Source organism: Bombyx mandarina, chromosome 03 (genome assembly GCF_030267445.1).
Source record: "Bombyx mandarina strain Sakado chromosome 03, ASM3026744v2".
NCBI lineage: Eukaryota > Metazoa > Arthropoda > Insecta > Lepidoptera > Bombycidae > Bombyx > Bombyx mandarina.
Window position 1 is genome coordinate 5,515,728 of NC_143210.1, and position 19,488 is coordinate 5,535,215.

The window sequence follows — 19,488 nt, forward strand, 5'->3', positions numbered from 1 at the left end:
AAACTTAATGTCAAATGAAGTCTGACTGCTCATAAGTGTCTACTAATTAACCGCTATTCAGGAGTTTTACTTCAAAGCTAAATAAGAGATATTTACGTGGTTCTCACCTCACATAGCTTTACGATGTGCTTAAGCTAGATACAGCCTGCCGAGACCTGCTTTATGAGTACATTGAAACTCTGGTGTATTGCAAAAATACTTTCATTGTATTATTAAACACGAAAACACGTTGAGAATCGTTCAGACAAATATAAATCGTGATATGTATAAACATAACATCTTAGTCCTATAAAAGTAGAGAAGCGTTTTATTTAAATATTAATAAAATATATATAAAAGCGAGTATTAAATAATGCTAAATAGTTTTTGATAATGTATGTATGTGATAAGTACCATGAAAATTTTCGGTGCAATGAAATCCGATGTTAAACACAAAAAATATATATATGTCGCTTCAAGAGATATGTACGTATGCACGTATTGCGGAAACCTCTATTAAAACGCCATGAACCAATAGTAAATTTTATATGCGATATTTTAAAATCGATTTTAATTTCGATCTTCAAATTATGACCACAAAAACGAACGAACCCTGAATGAAAAAAGCTAACAATCGTAACAAAAGCACAATATATTACGAAACAACATCCAAATTATGACCATGACAGAAGCGTCAAAACAATCTAAACACTGGACGGCGTATCAAAAACTTAACCTTCCTTCACCCAGACGATTCACGATACAACACATCACGACAAACGATTAGAACTTGCAAAAATATCAAATACAAAACATCTTTATTCTTGTACCATGTACGGAACATTGTACGGTTATGTTGCTATTAGGATGATTATAAAACGCGATTAGATTAAGAGGTCACGCTTCGGCGGTGCAACGCAGTCGTAAAGATCTTTGGACAGAAGTTGAAGATGATAAAACTCACGGAGGTGGATCTGCGTGTAATTATAGTCTTGTTGCTATGGTATCGTGACGAGTTTGTGCCCCCAAAACAAATTCTGAGGCTTTCAGGACTTATGGAATATGCATAATACAAAACAATCAAAAGAAAAACATTTTTTATCCGGTCCTTTACAGAAACCGGAATCATACCATTAAGAAGTGTTTATGTATCGACGCTTGAAAGGCAAACGCGACTAAGCGACAATGCGTGAACTTTACAGTAGACTAATTTAAAGTTAAAATACCTGAAAACAAAATTTATTTTAACGAATCTAGCTGTAGTAGAATCTAGCTAGTAGCTGTAGGATTGAAATGATTTTAATAGACCTAGAAAAATTTTTTTTTTGTGCATTGAATATGGTTATTGCCTATCATTTATGTACAAAGCAGTTATTGTCGCTTAGTCACGTTTGCCTTTCAAGCGTCGGTATATTGAAATAGGGAACATATACATACAAATTCGTAAATGGAACTTCCTTATTTTTTTTTATTTCTCGACTTGCAAATAACGTGAGATGTTTTTCAATATATAAAAGTAACTTTAACGCGAGTGAAGCCAGGCGGCACTGAACCATAAAATACGAGTCTTATTAAATCCTATTGAAACTAGTCCACACGGGTCTTCATGAGCCTCGTCAAAACATCGAACACATTGATCAATCATAACGAACCATCCCAACCCTTGAACTACTGACATTTGAATGGTACACATAGGTCTTAGGAAATTTGAAATTTAATTCACCTAAACTAAGAACGGGTGATTGAATTATCATAAATGGCGGTCACGTTATTCAATTTTGTTGTTGTCCGTGAAGAAAGGTGACATACGGTTCGAAGCAGTCCGCCTTCAAGAGTTTTATAAATTAAACAGCATTTATTTGTTTATTTTATATGTTTGCAGTAATTTCTAGAACGTTTGACCTAAAAACAAACAGTGTTACGATATTTTTGGATCCTAACGCGCTATTTGCTCGTTTTTTTATTAATCACTTGCGAATAAATTAATGTTTTTCAAAAAAAAAAACAGTAAATAATACGTACGTACACCCATAACAATATACATTTTATTATGATTTTTTTTTTCCTACCTATGCTGACAGCCTTGAGAAGCTATTTCAGCTTCACCCTAGCGTGTGTAGATGAGCTCACGGGGCTCAAACCGGGAGGTGTTGCTAACACTTACCCTAGCAAGAGCAGTGCTTCGCAGATACTACCACCGGATCGGAAACGCGACCCACTGAGAAGATCCGGCGAGAGACTCAGTGGGCTGTGTCTATGGGTTAATTTGCTCGTCGAGCCCTTCGTCGCAAGTGATGGGTTCGACGAAGACGGTGACCGGAATGAAAACAAAGAGACACACATCCGAAGACAGTACTATAAACAGTACTAGTCATAAAAATTCTAATATATTTTTTTACATAGAATTTTAAATACTTCATTGTATGACGTACGAACTGGCTTTTCTTATTAATTCGAGAAACGAATTGTCAAGTTACAGTGAAGTTGACGTCATTTCAATTAAGGATGACGGGCGTAAATATTTGGTATCGAACGCTGAGCGCGAAAGACGCCTTTACGTTTTAATAAAACCAGGGATTTTTATTTGATATAAAATAGCACATTTTTTTATAAATCTATTTAACTAATAGTTGTCGTGTCTGGAAATAGTTTCTAAGTAGTAACAGAGAAAAATGCATACAATTTATTTAGGAATTTCTGATAGGACATTTGCTTTTTTAAAGTAGGCTAATTTCGGTCTATATCGCATGTTAACAACTGCACTAGATTTCGATTCCATCGCTAAAGCAAGCAGGAACTAACAAACACACGAATTTTTAATTTTTACAGTATCAATTAGGTTAAATTAACCGACTCATTGATGCCATTATCTTTAATTACGGATCCAACTTTCTGATAGAAATCTCTGTTTTAGTTCGCAACTTTATGAATCACCAACCTCACGAGAAAGTCCCTTCATACGTTTGAGTAATAATATTAAAAACTCACCTAACGCAATACTTTATTTAATGCGTCACGCAGCTTCTCCTGCGTCTTATATTAATGACTCAACACGGAATTGTTTATTAGGAGAACACAGATGACTCTAGTGTGGCAAAGTAACTATTCCACGCGGACGAAGTCGCGGTCAAAAGCTAGTAGAGAATATAGAGAGAGAGTACAGAATGCAAATTATTTTTTTATTATTCCTAAAAAATACTTGAAATCAGTAAAAGAAACACACACACACACACATACACACACACACACACTCGAGAATTTCCATACCTCATTTTGTAGATCACTTTTTATTTATTTAAATTCTTACTTTTATACCGGAATACGTGGGTCACTTTTGCTGTGTGATTACACAGCTTAATGTAAACACGAACTGGCCAAAAATAGAATTCTTCATTTATTCTTAATTTTATCTCATCATATTCTTTAAATAGAATTCGAATTTGGAATTGGGCAATTAATTAAATATCTATCTCCTTTTAGTTCACTTCTGAATTATTCAATCAAATTTGTCAGAACCTTGCTTATGAATACTTAAAATCATTGGATTTAAATAAAACGGTATGTTAAATTTTTGATGTTCGATTGGGCGAAGTCGTGATCAGTCTTAAAATAAAATTTAAATCATATTCCTTTAAAAAAAATATGCTTTCCTAACGGATTTTTTTAAATTAAACTTTAAAATTGAACATCCGAGTAATACACTGATGTTAATGCACTGTCGATTGCACCTATAATTGAGGTGACATCTGCCATGAACTTTTGTCAATTTGTCAATGTTTTGTATTGATGATCACTTTGTTGGTGCGACTTAATAAATAAATAAATAAATAAATAAATAAATAAATACTGAAATATTTTTTAAAAGTTATATATAAATACTAATTATTCTTTGCCTTGAAGCTCAGTATCTGAATGAAGCTCATTAATAACATTGTACAGAATTTCGCACCTAAATAAAACTTACTCGTCTCAGTAATTATCAACAAAAACTGCCACTACGGGGTTTTAATTACGCAAAATTCCGCAAACAACAATGCAACGTGAAAAGCGCACCACTAAACAATAAATCGTGCGCAATTGTGAGCAACAAAGTTATCGAGCAATTATAACGTTCATCTGTTGTTCATATGCATAATATGCATACATTGAAAAATATGAACCCTCTAATTATAAAGTTATTGATTTTGAAACGTAGCAAATAAATCAAACAATGCACAAAGTTTAAGTATTACGATAAGTTGCATGTATTTAAGGAAAAGATAAGAAAAGAAGGAAAAAAACGCACCTTAACTTTATTCGTTAATCATTTGTTGTTTTATAACTGACTTGTTGTTACTTGTAATTAATTATATTGACAATTCTTCTTTTTTTTTTTTGATATGATATGACATAATTTATTAGACATTCATATTAATATTTCAACAATTATTATGTACTGTTTTACTTGTTAAATTTGAATCTCAAAGTATGTTTTTTAATTAGGTATTCTCTTTTCTTTTTTTTAATTATTATTGTATTCCGTCTTCGAGCCGATGAATTGCCAATGTTATGTACGCCATTATTGTCACATGCATCAGCCCATAAATTAAATAGTTTCAGTTATTTTCAATGTTAAATGTTTGTGATGTGGCAGTACTTTTTTAAATAATGAATAATAATATAATATTTATGTCGTAATATTTAAGCCTTGATAAATAAAGTAATTAAGTCGAAACTTTAATATTTTTGCTTTTTTTTATTGCTTAGATGTGTGGACGAGCTCACAGCCGACCTGGTGTTAAGTGGTTACTGGAGCCCATAGACATATACAACGTAAATGCGCCACACACCTTGAGATATAGTTCTAAGGTCTCAGTATTGTCACAACGGCTGCCCCACCCTTCAAACCGAAACGCATTACTGCTTCACGGCAGAAATAGGCGGGGCTGTGGTACCTACCCGTGCGGACTCACAAGAGGTCCTACCACCAGTAGTGGCTTAGTAATTTTAACGTCTACTCTAGTTTCATTGCAAAGAAAACATACGGTAATTCTGTATAAGCTTTTCACAATTATCTGTCTGTCGCTTAAAGAAAATCGTACTTTAAAATATTCATCTTAAAGTTCTCTATTGTTATGTCCACCAAAGAATTAAATCAGACAGAAATTGTTGCAAAGCAACCTCGAATTAATTTGTTTTGTTTGTACGATCCATAAAATAGATTTGAATTATTGCGCATCTATATATTACTAATAAATACCATTCGAAAACACAATATCCTTAAACTTATTTCAAAAAAAAAAACAAACACAAAGAATATAAAAACTTATGATCGAACAAAAAAGCCGTTGAGCACATTCGAATGAAAATTATTATCGCTGCATTGTTCGTCGCGTGCGTATCTATTCGTGATTTTACAACAACGATTTATGTTTATCATTCTATTTGACATGTTTAACAATGATTTATCTCTGTCCCTTTCCGACATCAAAAGTTATCCGTTCGAAAGAATATGAGGGAACGCGTTTGTTGGCTTGTCATCAAACGTTTAAAGGAATTTTAAACATTAGCTGAATCATTGTAATACAATTATAGAACGGTGGTCGTATGAATACTTAATGTAAACATTAAAATTTTAATGAAAATTCCACGAACATAGTTTAAGCATGTATGTAATTTAATTATCATAGCCAAATCTTTCGACATTTTAAGCGCATACAATAATATATATTTATCACTTTAATACACTAGTTTTTCACTACATAATATAAAATAAAGTCGATTTCTCTGTCCCTATATCCATATGTATGCTTAAATCTTTAAAACTACGCAACGGATTTTGATGCGGTTTTTTTAATAGATAGAGTGATTAGAGAGGAAGGTTTATGTGTATAATAACATCCATTAAATAGTGGAGAAATCAATAATAAATTACAGTTTCCGAAGCGAAGCGAGGGCGGGTCGCTAGTAATATATAAATAGAATCAAATTCGAAATACTAATCAAATAATCTACTAAATGGTTATTATGCAATTTTTCGTATATTGTTGTTGGTTGAAAGATCGATTTACATTCTAAAACTAAAACAATTTAAACAAATTCAATCCGGGCGCACGAGCTTCGTCCAAATTATAATACAGAAATGAACGAGTGAGCAGAAATACCGTAACTGTTTATGTCTCGCGTTCCCACAGGAAAGGCATGCGCTTGCGCATCAAACAGGGCCGTGAAAGGAGTCTCCAATGGAAATAAATATTTAAAAATTTAATCTCAAACTTTTACGATATCGAAAAAAAACTGAGGAGCTGAATAACGAAAAAAAAACAAGGAAAGTCAACCAGTGCATTTATTGCGAAACAGAACTAGTGTTAAGTTTTGTGTTGAATACTCATTTATTTTTTAGTGTTGTGTTTTAGCGATCATCAGCCAATAGACAGTCACTTTCATTAGAAAATGAGAATGTCAGAAAAGTAATTGATAATATTAGAAGATTTTCGAAAACAGAAATCACCAGCAAACAGAATTTTCAGAAATTAATTAAGAATAATTCATTTATCTCTACCGTTTCGATATACATTTAAAAAAAAAATTTAAACAATATTTTATTTATTATTACTCAAGGTGGTTGGCGTATTTACGTTGTAGATGTCTATGGGCTCCAGTAACCACTTACATCAGGTGGGCTGTAAACTCGTCCAACCATCTAAGCAATAAAAAAATAAAAAATAAAATTGTAAGTCGACTCCTTGGCGTTCGCTGTTTTACAGAGTATCAGACTGCGGTCTGATATATTGGAGTTCGACCGTAGCCTCCGGCGTCGAGCTTCAGCCTTTACGATGTTCCTTCATACATCCACGTCTATCGCAGCATAATGCACCGGGCTTAATATGTATGTGATTAACTTTATGAAAGCTTTTGTTTTATAACCAAAGCACTTTTTTTTATTGCCCTTGTAGACAGACGAGCATACGGCCCACCTGATGGTGAGTGGTTACCGTCACCCATGGACTTCAGCAATGCCAGGGCCAGAGCCAAGCCGCTGCCTACCTACTTTGGCGACCAAAAAAAGAATTAACTAACAAATAAATTATTATTGAATTGCATCATTAAAAAAAATATGCATAATGTTTCAATATTTAAGATTAATAAAAAATAATTACCCAAATAATTGACACCTTAAATTTTGCTTTTATACGAATTGAATTTCAAAGTCTAATACTGTGTTGGTTTTGTGAAACGTTCCTTTAAATATGCATTACGTACAACTAAAACCCTTTTTAACAAAAATGCCGCCAGCTAGGGCGGGTCCACATGTATATACGTATGAGCCACATAAAGCTTATGTGAAAGCTGCTACTGGCTTACGCGCATCCAATCTTGTTTGTGGGTGGATTGTGTTTATTGAATATGTTTTTCTTAAATGGAATATCTACGTTTACAGAAATGCGCTTTAAAAATACATAATTGCAAGAAGCAAATTTGTTTAATATATAATACAAATACAAATATTTTGTTTATATTCAATAGATTCGTTGTTATTTTTTCTTTTGTTTCAATAATATTGTCATAGAGCTTCTATGTGTAAATGCTTTTTTAACTATTGTATTTATTTTTATTATTGGTGATTATTGGTATTTTGTCTGAAGATAAAGAAATAAATTAAATCATTACTATGGTATTTTTTTTCGTAAATATAAACCTTAAGTTTTAGTTTGTCAGGTAACAAACACCTTGCGATGATTTTGTGTCTTAGTGTTTAGTTAGTTATTTTTCTTTGATTTATTGAATTACAACTAATACCGGTGAAGCCTGGTCACGCTACGAGCAAACAAACAGATGGTAATTTTATACTATTATATTAATATTTAGTATTAAATTTTAATGTTTTGTATAACCGTATGTTTCAGACATAAAAGTTCGTTCAATTTGGATTCACAACTATCATATACTCGTATACATGAAAATATGAATTTTACGATTTCGATTATAAGTTTTGAATTTGCTCAGCATTGTTGATTATCGCAGATAGCCCCAGAAAAACAAAATAACGTTTATTCTATATAATAAAATCTGATAATTGAGAATTTTTGTTTGATTTCCGGTTTAATGTGATCAAGCAATAAAAGATAACAAAAGATACCTCGTGCACACCTTAACTGATTCGATCCAAAAAGGAAGTTGGAACACACTAAAAAAAAAATTATAATCCGGCTACCGTGCACCAATCAGGGAGGACTCCGCCTTCGCGTAACACGGCGGCGAATTGTCGAGTGGCGTTAAAAAAAAAACTGTTATTCAATTCATTTTTTTCATTTACAAACAGAACGTGAGCGATCCGCGTGGGTGGGACTTTCTAGAGCCCGCGGCGTTTTTCTCGTGGGATGCAAACCGACCTTTATGTAAGCGATCGGATCTTAAACAAGGAATTTTATTATCATGATTTTTAAGCAGGTAGGTGAGAAGATTAGGCCTGTTAAACTACGTTGTATCATGATAGATATTTAAATCGAATAAAATTATAGTTCCTTCTTGATTATTTTCTAAACTGAAAACAAATATTCGTGGCTTTGTTTATACATTCATTGCACTTTTTGTTAGCAACTGCGAAACTGACGCATTGTTAACACTTCAGGGAACAATAAGAACAAGTGAACAATTGACATGCAATTAGTTTGTACAAACGAGCCCACTACAATATTTTATGATAACAAAAATACAGTATGTTTCACTAATATGACTTTGATTAAGAAATATATGAGTCGACTATTATCAAAGGCGGCAATCTGACTTTTGGACAATGATTGGTAAATCAGAAAAACGAATTATTGACTTTGTATTCCATTGGCAGTCACAAAACTCTTCGGAACGACATCTTAGATAAATAACAGGTTAACTATTAACCTTTATTTAATGCAGGTTTTGAACCGTATTCTTTGAAGGAGACGATTATATTCAAATAAATCTGTATTGACATATCAATAAATTTTTTTTGTCCAAATGTACAGATTGCCGCCTTTGATAATAGACGACTCATATATCGACACATCAGATTTGCTGTATAGATCTAACCGAGACATTTGTTTTGATTGGCAATAATCCTATCGAGTAATAGATATAAATTGTAACAAATTATATTAACGCTAATCATAGTGAGGGCAAACATTTATCAAACACACAAAGTGGACGGACAAAGAAACCATTACTGACGCTCCAAAAACAAAACAAAAAAAATACATTCAGGTAAACGCGTCATCTGTGGCGCTTGACCGCGGCCGGCGGATATTTGCCCAACGATCGGATAGCCGTCGGATATTTTACAAACGGAGAAACACCAAATAGCGCCAGTGTGAAATGCCCTCTTCAAACAAATCACACTCAATGGGATCGGAATTAGGATCTGTTAATGAATACGTGATGACTTATGAATAGGCGTTGAGGTTGTTTAGTAAAAGATAAATTTGCTACGAAAACAAAATCGTAACACTTATTAATATTACTTTTTTTTTAAATCCGCTTATAAGCGAATCATATATCCGGTTAGATAACAACCTAAATTCGAAATTAAGTACAAGAAATTCGTTTCGGATTAATAATGAAAAAAATAATGATATTCACTTGAAAAACTGTTTTAATTTGTAATGAAAAGTTACCTGATTCATAACTACATATAACATAATTGTATTTGTATGGTATAGAGTAGTTCCTTTAGTACGATTCGCTAAAATACCACAGATTATTTGTATAATAACAAACTTGAAAAACTGTTTTAATTTGAAATGAAAAATTAGCTCAAATATAACTACATATAACATAATTGTATTTTTATGATATAGAGAAGTTTCTTTAGTACGATTTGCTAAAATATCACAGACTAGCTGACCCGGCAGACTTCGTAGTGCCTAAATCGATAAACAAAAGACCTAAACTATTTTATAAAATAAACTTAAAACAAACAAAAGGAATCCATCCGACGGGGGACACATCAAAGGAAAAACACAATTGTTAATTTTATTTAATTCCGAGCATTCTCACGTTTATCTACCCTTTAAACTTTTTCTGGACTTCCACAAGTAATTCAAGACCAAAATTAGCCAAATCGGTCCAGCCGTTCTCGAGTTTTAGCGAGACTAACGAACAGCAATTCATTTTTATATATAGAGATTAGTTATATAATAACAATCGGTAGAACAATGTATAGAATATTAATAGTTAGATTAATAGTTAGGCACTTAGAGCGTCGATGATAAAATTTCCCATCAGATTTACATTTTATCTTATATCGGCGGTTGTTATTTGATCAATCGTTACTTAGCGAGTGGTCGGTCGCTAAGAATTTTGACGAGCCGCTGCGTCGATGGCGGTGAATAATTTCCTCAATATTAATGTTGATGTGACATGATTATTTTAAGATTATCACAGGACAATTTACAGACAACCTTTACATATTTGTTGTTCCCTTATGGGTTTATACTATATTTAAATGGATCAAGCATTATTTTTCTTAGGTTGCATACAGTCGTCTTTTTATTTATTGCTTAGATGGGTGGACGAGCTCACAGCCAATCTGGTGTTAAGTGGTTACTGAAGCCCATAGAAATCTGCAACGTAAATGCGCTACCCACCATGAGTTATAATCTCTAAAGTCTCAGTATAGTTACAACGGCTGCCCCACCCTTCAAACCGAAACGTATAACTACTTCACGGCAGAAATAGGCAGGGTGGTGTTACCTACCCGTGCGGACTCAAAAGAGGTCCTACCACCAGTAAAGTAGAAAATAACAAATTATCCTTTAGATTAAACAATTATAATTTTATAAGCACCTATGAATTGCGACATAATCATTGTAGTGCTATTTAATTACTTCACAGTTAATTTACAAAAAAAAATGCGTTTTGCATACTGACTAATTTTGTTTTATTGCTTGAACGGGTGAGCGAACTCACGGCCCGCCTGGCGTTAAGTGATTACCGGGGTCCATAGACATCACTTGAGACTTGAGTTTTAGTTCTCAATTCCAGTGGTAACTACCGGTACGCCCTCATACGCCCTGCCACCAAAAAATAAGCAATATCTAAACGCAATTTACTGGTGGTAGGACCTCTTGCGAGCCCGCGCGGGTAGATACCACCACCCTGCCTATTTCTGCCGTGAAGCAGTAATGCGTTTCGGTTTGAAGGGCGGGATAGCCGTTGTAACTATACTTGAGACCTTAGAACTGATATCTCAAGGTGGGTGGCGCATTTACGTCGTAGATGTCTGTAGGCTCCAGTAACCACTTAACACCAGGTGGATTGTGAGTTCGTCAAACCATAAAAGCAATAAATAAAAAACGCAATAAGGACACGAACAATTGGAAACTGAAATTAAAATGTAAACAGATTCACAAATTTCACAAAATTAAGGCAAACTAATGTAGCGTGGCTCTCGTATTTTATCTTTAGTGAAACAAATCCTGAAATACAATTGGCCTTTATCAGCGGCGGCACATCAAAGCAACGTGTATATTATTTTTAAACAAAGCGAACGTTTTGTGCAAATAATATAGAACATCAATACGTTTGTTCCTTATCTACACAATAAAAGTGTAAAAGAAAGTACTTAAATGCACCTCAGAGATGTAATTGCTGATAGCTTAGTTAGAGACCTTGGGTTTTAAGGCTGTTTTTTTTTTAAACTGACGTATATCCATGATTAAAAAAAAAACCTAGATGTAGTATAGACTGCCCGATTTTCAACATCATTTTTTATTTATTAAAGATTGTATTAGAAATTTATGTCATCTGTGTGCTTAGTGCGAGTTTTTTAACTTCTCGATCGAGTAAAAGTTAACGCAAATTTGTATGGAGTCGAAACAGCACCCCTAACGGCAAACGTAGTGAAGTTGTTCCAACTCCATTCAAATTTGAGTTAGCCTTTACGCGGTTGAGAAGTTAAAAAAACTCTCACTATGCACACTGAACACATTTAAGAAAGATTAACAAGTGATTACTAAAAAAATTTGTGACATCTTTTTACTATACCAGAGTAGTAAAGTTAGTAATAGTACCTACCCCTATCTTAATTTCCTACACAACCTAACACATATGTTATGTCTCAAGCTAATTGCATTACTGACTACAGATATTCAGTATCCAATTAAAGTTAGGTAGCGTCTGAGCTTATCCGCAAATATCATAAAATAAAAGAATAAAATTATTTCTGTCGCGAAGCTCTCACTCCGAATTCACGGACGTTTTTTTTTATTTGTAGGCAGACGAGCATACCGCCCACCTGATGGTAAGTTTTAACGTCGCTCATCAACGTCAGCAATGCCAGACTCACAGCCAAGTAGCTACCTATTATAAGTCGTTGTCGTTGCAGTTGTCTGCGGAAGCTGATGCTAACTTAATACTAAGCGGGACAAGATATGCTCATGTCCCGCTTAGTATTAATCTATATTCTATTGCATTTATACAAAAATTGAATACAAATCGTTTGAGTAAAAGTAAAAATTTCGAATGTCTAAACGTTATTTAGGATACTTGACGACGTCCTCCCAGGAATTCGTGAAGGCGTATTTGTTAACATTTAACACGTTTAAGAATTCGTTTATCTATTGTAGTCCTAGATTACCATCAGATAAGCCGAAGCCTTTGTGTTTTATCTCGTTCAAACACATGTTTCCTGTCCTATTGCGTGAGTGTGCTTTGTTACTAAAATTATATGTTAAGTTATGTACATAAGACACGTTTTTTTGAGATTTACGATGCTATTTTTATTGGGAAGTGTGTATTTTTAGACGTTTCTTTTTTTGACCTCTGGTTGAAGACCTATTAGCACCTAAGTACGACTGCCATGCTGTTACCGTACCGAACATGATATGAATTGACTGAGTGTAAGAAAAACATTGCAAAATTTTAAATTTATATTTCTTAGCGCGCAATGTATTCAACAATTCGATTCGCTTTGAATTGCATTGCGGCTCACGGAAAACGAACTCGCTAAAGCGATTGGTAAATCTGGTTAGCTTAGCAAGAATAAATCAACATTCTTTCACTGAAACTCGAAAATTTTTTACTGGCCTAATAATATTGTAACGTCGAAAAAAAAATACAATACTTGTCTCAACATGTAAATTTTAAAACTCAACCTTATTCTACTAACACTAAAACAAAAACGAATTACTTAGCAATAGTTCGATACTAATAAAAACATGTAATATCTAACCATAAAATATACACTTTTCAATACACGAAGATATGTGTAAAGTCAAAAAATCAAGTCAAGAAACATTTTCTCTTCTGATTTGTAAATCGATCTAAAATGATCTAAAATGATCTCTTTTCTTTTATTTAGTAGAAAATAACGAAGTAGAAGCCTTGGAACGTTTTTTTTAAATAATCAATGTCTTCAAAGTAGATAGTAGTCTTGCATTATTTGTGGAAGTTCAGAAAAAGTTTAAAAGGTAGATAAATATGAAAATGCGCGGAATTAAATAAAAATAACAATTTTGATGTGTCCCCCGTCGGACGGATTCCTTTTGTTTGTTGTAAGTTTATTTTATACAAAAGTTTAGGTCTTTTATTTATCGATTGAAACAATACGAAGTCTGCCGGGTCAGCTAGTAATGAAATAAAAAAGCAGTACTCAGATTTAATAGCAAGATACAGTCTGGGCCAGTTGACCAATCAAAGTACTGGTTCGGAAAAACTTATTTTTTAAGGAAAACCAAACATTTTGAAAGTATAACTTATAAGATAGGGGTCCTCGAAAAATAGCTCCACAGTATTCCGTTATTTTTGAATTTGAATTTCAAAACCAGATAATAATTCAACAGGATTAATAATTTTGATGGATAAACTTCGACGAATCCCAAATACATTTGACTTTGTGTCCTATTGTGTCCTCTAAAGAAACTCGGTAACACAAATTCATACAAACAGCATACATTATTATCTATAGCTACTCTTATAGTTTCATCTTCTTTTATTTTTAATATTCGACGCTTCGAACACAATATTATACGTGGAATAACAAATGTGATAACACACATAATTGATTGATTTATCATTCTTTCAGCAATTCTCCTATTTTTTTGTCGAAAAGGGCTCATACTGATTTAATTTATTTTTTTCTACCTATGCTGATACCCTTGAGAGGCTATTTCAGCTTCTCCTTGAATGATTTAAGCAATCTGTTGCCCGCTACTGCAATGCATTACGACTTTTCCTTGGTACTTAAAATCGAAGTCTTAATAGCGTTTTCTTAGTATTATATGGATAGTACGATCGCCAAACAAGACTTATTGGATTCTTTCTATATCCATTTTGAAGCACAAGGCTAAATACAATAAATTTGAGACCTTGAATCTCTCAATATGTCTCAATATGAGTGGTGACATTCACGTTGTCTGAAATCTCCGTTATATAGTATAAAGACTATCCCACCGTTCGCACGAAAAAGGTGGTGGTGATATCTACCCGTATAAGCCTAAAATATGCCTTACCATTAGCAGGTAATACTAAATATAAGAGGTCAAAATTTATCCACAAAAGCATTGCGCTAGTAACAAATAAGTTAGTAATATCAACACTCGCAGGCTCATATCTTACTCAGGCATCAATAAAAATGTTATTCCATAAAAGAAATACTATTGCGTGAGCTCTTTACATTAAAATGCGTAAATAATAAGAATCCTTAACAATTGGCGTGTGCCGCTGGCGCGTGATCTCCGCTACCGCGTTACGCTAAATAGTCCGGGAGCTATACAAGATTCTCGAATACTATTGTTGCGTTGTGGTGAATGAAAGTGGACTGTATTATTAGTTTGATATTTTTATTAGTTCATAAGTGTCAAATTAAAGAATTAAAATTAATGAATATAAGAAATATAAAATAGATGTGTCGCCCTTGGCGGCTGGAAATGAAAAGGGGTAAAGCGTCATAGCGGACGTCGCTCGTTGACACTTTTGACGTTCCGAATTCAAACAACTATATTTTTGATTCATATAACAAGTCTTAAGTAGTATCAACAAAGTTTGAGCTGAACTACAAGCTAAGAGTAATTTTTTTTATAAAAAAAATTATAATTAATTTATTTATTATAAAAAAAAGAACAATATTCCTACTAAGAGTAAATTGTGTTTCGACTGTTCTGAGCCTATCAATTGACAATCTAATATCGAAAATGACTACATCGTTTTTCTATAATAAATCGGTGGACGAAAGCTTTTGGTACACCTAATGTCAAACAAAGGTAGGAATCACTCACTATATTATGAATGCTACCGCCTACTTTGAGATATGAGGTCATAGTCTCACTAGTATGGTACATTGGGCCATTCTTCTAATCATATCGCATATCTTTCTCGCGGTTGCAGCTGTTCAGACTTCACAAAACATCCGCCAAAATAAAGCAAATTAAATTTTTTCCAATTTGATTTATTTATATTACATTATACGAACTTCATCGTGGACGTAATTGGCGCATACATAAGTATATACGTGCATATTTCCTTTGAAAAATTGCTTGCCCGGGATATTTATGGCCTGGCACATTTGCATTCCCGCAGTGACCTTTAGCCCACGACGAAAATTAACTCTGATTTTTTTTCTATAAATTACTCTTTTTTTAATATCTTCGTAATAAGATATAGCAATTAAACTACAGAGATGTAAATATCTAATAGAAACTAAACGATTACTCTGCACTTGAATAAAATCGATATTGATGATTTTATTCATAAAATTAAGTATATATTTTTATAATATAGTAATAATATAGATTTTTATTTATTGCTAAGGTGAGTGGACGATCTTACGGCCCATCTGATGTTAAGTGGTTACTGGAGCCTGTAGACATCTACAACCTATCTCGAGATAATAGTTCTGAGGTCTCAGTTTTTATAGTACAACAGCTGCCCTACCCTTCAAACTGAAACGCATTACTGCTTCACGGCAGAAATAGGCAGGGCGGTGGTACCTACCCGTGCGAACTCACAAGAGATCCTACCAGTAAATTTTCGTGCACATGCAAATTCATTTGCACAAGATTTATTTATTCGCTGACTATAAGAGTTCGAATAAAAAAAAAAATGCTAATATTAATCTAAATGATCGCTATTACATTATAAGAATTACCAATAATTAAATTTTCGAATTCCATACAAAAAAAAATTGAAGTTTGAATTAAATTTACTGTCCCTCAGCTCTCGGTCTACAAGTCGGCTTAGTCCGTAATTAGATATGTTAATTCAAACCGATTCGCTCCGAGCGTTGTTTCACCTCAGAATTGGCATCGTTTAGCGCAATATAGCACTCATTATCTTCAGTTAAAACACGTTATTATTGCACGAAGGAACATTCCGACTCGGTTATACAAATTTTGAATTTATGTAAATTTAACATCGAAACCTCGATAAAAGAATCGAGAATGAGCAGGCAGGTACCGACTTTGAAACACATTTGTAACTTTATAAGATTTTTAGTAGGTAATTTAATTTGTATATTCTGTATATAATATAGTCATTGCTTTATATTCACTTGTTAAGTTTGATTTTAACGTTGTTCTAAGCTATTAGAGAGTACAGAGATATTTTATGATTCGAAACACAATCAACTGTGTCTGATCAATTCTGTTCTCGGAACAAACCTTTGCATTTCAGTAAAAAATCAATTTAAATGAAAAATACAATAAGGGAATTAATTCTCAGTGCAATGAAAGTTGAGGCTGTATTTAATTAGTAGTAGTTAGGGTTTATTTATAGTACCACGTGTGAATAGTAATTATGTAGTGCGCATTTATATTTATTGTAATTACACGTTCACAATGCAATTATTCACAATGCAATTTTATTACTGGTGGTAGGACCTCTTGTGAGTACGAAGGGGTAGGTACCACCATCCCGCCTATTTCTGCCGTGAAGCAGTAATGCGTTTCGGTTTGAAGGGTGGGGTAGCCGTTGTAACTATATTGAGATCTTAAAACTTATATCTCAAGGTGGGTGGTGCATTTACGTTGTAGATGTCAATAGGCTCCAGTAACCACTTAACACCAGGTGGACTGTGAGCTCGTCCACGCATCTAAGCAATAAAAAAAAATAGTGAAGTGTACTTTTTTCGCAATCCGTGATCCTATAATTTTCCATTGGAATTACTTAAAAAAATCTTATATTTAAATGAATAGTACTTTCGCATTCATTATTTCGCATTGAATTTATTTTGATAATTGGATACCCGATTCCACATTAGAGCCACAACGACCGTATCTATTCCAATTAGGGCTTGTCTATAATAACAGATTCCCTACCGGTTTACATTACGCCCGTAATTAATTTGCGGTATAAATAAGCAGAATTGTGAATTTATAAGTTCGGGTTCACTAAACACAGTGACGATGGCAAGCTATCTGTCACCATGAATACATTTTTTTTGTGTCCACGTCATCACGCATCAATTATTCGCTTGGCACAAATCTCACGGGAACACATTACCGAGGTGTCAAAAGGACTTATCTAATGACACGCACGGCGCAATCCAACAATGGTGCCTCCAAAAATACTTCAAATATTTTTTGTTTAATACTTTCATTGTTGAATAAAGCATAAATCGTTTTTGGAATGGTCAGCGTTGGGCTTTGAATGGACGAAACGGGCCGGGAGCGAGGTCCCGATAAAAAATGCCTTTTAATAAGGACAATATTTTTATGTCATTTCGGTCTCTAGCGCCCTGAGAGGCGCTAAGGTCAATTTACATGATAATAGGGAAGATTATTCAAATAATTTTTGTATTCGTGAACGTGAAAGGATGTGAATGCGTTTTCTTTAATAATTTTATAAAATTCTTTGGGATAATGTTCAATGTTTATTGGTTTCGTGCCGTCGATATTTTTTTTTATCTATAAGTATAAATTATTTTCGATTATGACTATCGATTAATGGAAAAATATTTTCATTTGCTTAAGATACAGATCTACATGTCTGCAGTGTGTCGCGATTGATGTCCCTATTTGTTCGTTTATCAATTTAATATGTTTCTGAGTATTTAATCTTTAGATACGTGTATTAATTAGATATTATGTATTATTATTATGTATTCGTGTAGCTGCTATCTGAAGTTGAGTGATTTGAGAATGAGCGAAATGCGAAATGGGATGAAGGATGAAATAAAATAATATAATATACAAATTAGCAGAAAATACATGGCGAGGTTCGATCGAATAAAAATATTAAAATAAATAAAAAATTGTCGATGAAAATCGTATTATTAAAATTTTATAAATTTCAAAAATTCAAAAATAATATACGATAACTTAAAAAGCACAATTTGTTTTCTTGAATAAAATCGAACACGTATCTTGGATTAATGTTACAAGCTTCAATTGAACCTCGGGAATAAAGTAGAGATTTAAGCGTACTCACTGTATTCGGGCGATGGGAGTCGCAACTATCGGTGATTTATGTTAGTTTACGTATAAATTAGTCGGCTGCGCGGCGGTGACTGTCCGAAGTGCAGTAAAAAACAGTAATTTATTAGTGGCGACTCCTCGTGTTCGCGCGGGCTCGACGAGTGTGCGGCGTGAGGTGCGGTCGTAAGAAAAAACTGGCTCGCTTGGTACGTAGCTCGATCAGCAGTGGCCTGAGGAAGAATAACCCAGGAGTCGATAGGAGCTGCCACTGCTTCCGAACGAACCCCGCACCCCTCGCACCGCCCGCGCCCGCCCGATACAGATCACGCATTCTACAAATACCTTTAGCCGCGGCACTGCCGACCGCCTGCCATCTCTTTCGCTCCAGCGACAGTCTGCTGCTCTCTAGGTCCACCGAATGAGTGTCGCGCGGGACGGAGGGGGTCTGATGGAAGTTTCAGAGAACGCTTCCTAAGTTCACCGAGTAAAGGTCACGCGGGCTAAGCGAGCCGAGCGTCGCGGCGCGAGCGTGGAACTCGACCGCCGAGAGGTAGCTGCGCGTGCGCAACACCGGCAGCGCCCACATCACTCGCCGTTTAGCTGTGCGCGTTCCCTCTAAAACTATAACCGTCCCGCTCGTTCACGTCGAAAGGCTTAGGCGGCTCGCTCACACGCGGGGACGTGGGGAAAAATGTATCTATTCTGTCGAGGCGACGCGAAGTGCAGTAGCGCGGTGCTTTTTTTTTTTTCGTTTCAATAAATTTGTGGTTCTCCGTCTCGCTTAGGCGCGCGCCCGGGGCGCTCTAAAGCGAGACGGCCGATTGCCACCGAGTTACGCCTTCCGTGCGTCCTCGTTATTATGTAGGTTGGCCACGTATGAGAGCCTCCGTGTACTGAACGCAGTATAAAACATAATAAAGTCGTAAATATAAGAGCTGTTTGTGGTGAGGTCGGCTGTGTTTAAGTCTCGGTTTGCTACCGGATTACGCGCCGCCTCCGACTCTTACTTACACCACCCACATCAGTCTCGTTTGTCATATGTTTTGTATTTCATAACGTGAAACCGTTGTTTGGTTCCTTTGAAAATGAATTTATACGTACGTATCAAGTTTTTTACACGATAGCATTTGATATGGAGATTTAT

The 19,488-nt window shown here is 34.5% G+C and overlaps 1 protein-coding gene across 4 annotated transcripts in view; it reads right to left on the minus strand.

Annotated features, from left to right (window-relative positions):
• Positions 1–18,982, minus strand: part of drm (odd-skipped family member drumstick) — a 31,183-nt gene extending 12,201 nt beyond the window's left edge. The window contains exons 1-2 of one of the 4 annotated variants that reach the window (XM_089739529.1): positions 18,687–18,956; positions 18,358–18,574 (exon numbers count right to left, since the gene is read on the minus strand). The gene's annotated coding sequence lies outside the window, so the exon portion shown is untranslated. Of the gene's footprint in view, positions 1–18,357; positions 18,575–18,686 lie in introns of those variants that run through there. The other 3 variants (XM_028186055.2, XM_089739548.1, XM_028186062.2) reach the window with 3 other exon arrangements.
• Positions 18,983–19,488: the final 506 nt, after the last annotated feature.